This window comes from Nanorana parkeri, unplaced genomic scaffold (genome assembly GCF_000935625.1).
Source record: "Nanorana parkeri isolate BGI_ZX_2015 unplaced genomic scaffold, ASM93562v1 scaffold26, whole genome shotgun sequence".
NCBI classification, from domain to species: domain Eukaryota; kingdom Metazoa; phylum Chordata; class Amphibia; order Anura; family Dicroglossidae; genus Nanorana; species Nanorana parkeri.
The window spans coordinates 939,196-942,204 of record NW_017306294.1 but is presented as its reverse complement, the minus strand read 5'-3'; positions in this window follow the sequence as shown (position 1 = coordinate 942,204).

Below are 3,009 nucleotides of genomic sequence, written 5' to 3'. Positions count from 1 at the left end.
TGTAATCCATTTTCTATGTTAAAAACAATCTTTTTGCATTTACGTTATTTTTTTAAAAGTATATTTAAAGTCAATTTTTTTTTTTTTAATAGGGTCGGGAGTGATTAAAAAAACTAGGGATGCACCGATTCCATTTTTTCAAATCAAAGTACAAGTACTTTCCCTCAGGTACTTGCTGATACCAATTACCGATACTTTTTCTTAAAGGGACATGTGACATTTTTTCTAAAACTATACAGACTAATGATTTTAGGGCAGTTTCTTTATAAAATGATGAAGAACTGTAACTCAATCCATGATTATTCAGCAATGGAGAATGCCAACCAGCAATAGAGGACTACAGAGCCCATCAATCCATGATTATTCAGCAATGGAGAATGCCAATCGGCTCACCTGGGCTGTGCGGTGTCTCACCAGGTCTGCCTTTTGGGTGTCACCAGGGCTGCATGTAGGTCTCTCCATGCTATATTGGTGTGTGCCGGGCTCAGCAGGGCTGCGCTCACATCTCACCTGGGCTGCATGTGTGGCTCTCCAGGGCTCTATGGGTGGGTGCTAGGCTCTCCAGGACTGTACAGGTGTGTGTAGGGCTGTCCAGGGCAGTGCCAGTCTGGGGAAGGAGGAAAAGGAGATGTGAAACCGGACTGGCACTGTCAAAGACAGCTATAACACAATCCTGAGCAGGTGGCCTGAGGTCTCCAACAAGTGTGGGACTTCAGGCAGCCAAAGTCATTTAAAAATGTAAAGCGCCGGCATCTGCGGTATGTATCGGGGCTTTTTCACGTGTACAAGTACTTGTGAAAATGCCCTGTATCAGCATCAATACTAGTATCAGTGGATCCCTAATTAAAACTCCTCTCAAGGTTCACCTTTTCTTTTAGGGGGGAGCTGGGTGAGCTGAACTGTAGATTTACTGCTGGGCGGGTGGAGTTGAGCTGCTGAGTCACTGCTGGGAGTGGGGAATAGGGGGAGCTGAGTTATTGAGTCACTTTTGGGAGGAGGGGGCTGAGCTGCTGAATCATTGCTGGGGAGAAGGAGCTGAGATGCTGAGTCAGTGCTGGGTGGTGGGAGCAGAGGGATCTAAGCTACTGAGAGTTGGACTTGGAGGACTCCAGAGCTTCTACTGTGAACTTTAAGGAGGATTTGCTCCACAGTGCCTGCAGCTATATATTTCCTGGTCCCCGCTACGCCCAGTGGTTTGATGCACCAGCTCCTACATCACTTCTGTGTCCTGTAATGGCTGGCAGGAAGACCCACAAAGTTGAACTGGTGGACCAAGTATCTGTCAGTCTGAAGATTGGCGGTGAGAAGAAGTGAGTATTTACTATCTTCTTTGCAAGGTAAACTTTTTTGCAAGTTTTATTTTAGTGCTTGAAACCATGTCACAAAGACGGTGGGCCCATCTTTGCCTGTTTTTACTTCATACCCTGTTAAATCATTACCTAAAGGTGGCTGGAATACTGTGGTCTCTTTCCCCACTGTTCTAAAGTGGGCCATAGAAAGAAAGATCTTTTTTTTGCCACCCAATAATGCCATCAGAAACGTGACAAATGTCAATCGTAATTTTGTTTGATTTTGGAATGAATTATGTTTCCCAAATGAAAGCCACATTCACTGATGAAAACTTGAACTTGTTCATTCGAGACAGATTTACCATCCTGCTCCTTCGAGTTTATTCGTCACTACAGTCGAAATCGATCATTTGACCCCATTGACTAATAGAAAGTCGAAAGAAAGTTCTTTAGAGAATCCAGGCAGTGTATGGCCATCTTAATGGATTTGACACATTGATGCTACTGATGGTGCTTTACTATTGTTTTACTCTTGATTATCAGGCTTTCTATGCGTTGCATTATTTTGCAACTATGTATAGCTTATTTATTTTGTTCTATTTGCTGTTTTCTTAATTAAGTCACTAACCGGGCTGCTCTGCTCTGCTCATGCTAGTCAAAAGGTCTTCCTTGCCATTGTCACCTTTACAATGATCTCTCTACCCTTGCCGTCTACTGTAACATTCTTCCAACCTGGACAAAGGTACTGAGATAATTGCACATAGAACCTATTGGTGTGAACATTTAAACACAGTTTCTATATTATAATTATATTGGCACTTGGGCTGTTGACAATGAAGCAACATAGCAAAAAATCATATACAGTCTCGACAGGAGACTGAGGGTAGCTGTAGCAGTGAATGGGCTGCCTGCTGCTATTGTTTGCCACCAATGTCGGCAAATCCTCTGCCTCTGGAAGTCATGCCTATGGCTGTCTGTATTCCAATGCCTTATGGGACTTGTAGTTGCACAGCTGGAAGTTTGGCTGCCCCTGCAACTAGACCAGCTTTTCTCAACCTTTTTCAGTCTCAACACCCTCTTAAAAGTATGCAAAATTGAGGCACTCCAGTCTAAAGTAAAACAAAACAAAAAACTGTCATGTGGTTCCTCCCAAAATCCATATCAGACCCTTATCCTAGATACGGGTCTGACATGGATTTTAGGGGGGACCCCACACCAAACAAAAAACAACAACATGAAGTTCCTCCCTTCACATCAGAGTCCCCCTCCTTCATATCAGAAGCCCACTTCCCATCAAAGTCCTCCTGTCACATCAGAAGCCCCCTTCACATCAGTGGCATAACCAGAGTTCTGGGCGCCCGGGGCAGACATTTTTTGTCGCCCCCCCCCATTATATAAACAACCACTGGAACTGTACCCTGCACCTCCCCCCCACACACACATGTTTTTATTTTAATTTTTCAAATTTTTATATTTTATTTTTTTAGAAACTTTTTCATTTTTTTAAATTAATTTTTATTTATTAATTAATTTTTTTATTAAATATTTTTATTTTTTACTTTACTTTTAGGGGCTTCGGGGAAATATTGGGGGTCTAAACAGACCCCTGATATTTCCCTTTAAAAATAGAAAAAGAGATTGAGGACACAGAGTCCTCAATCTCTTTTTCTGTGTCCCCTGTTATCAATGAACAGGAATCCTTTATGAGTGTTCCTGTTCA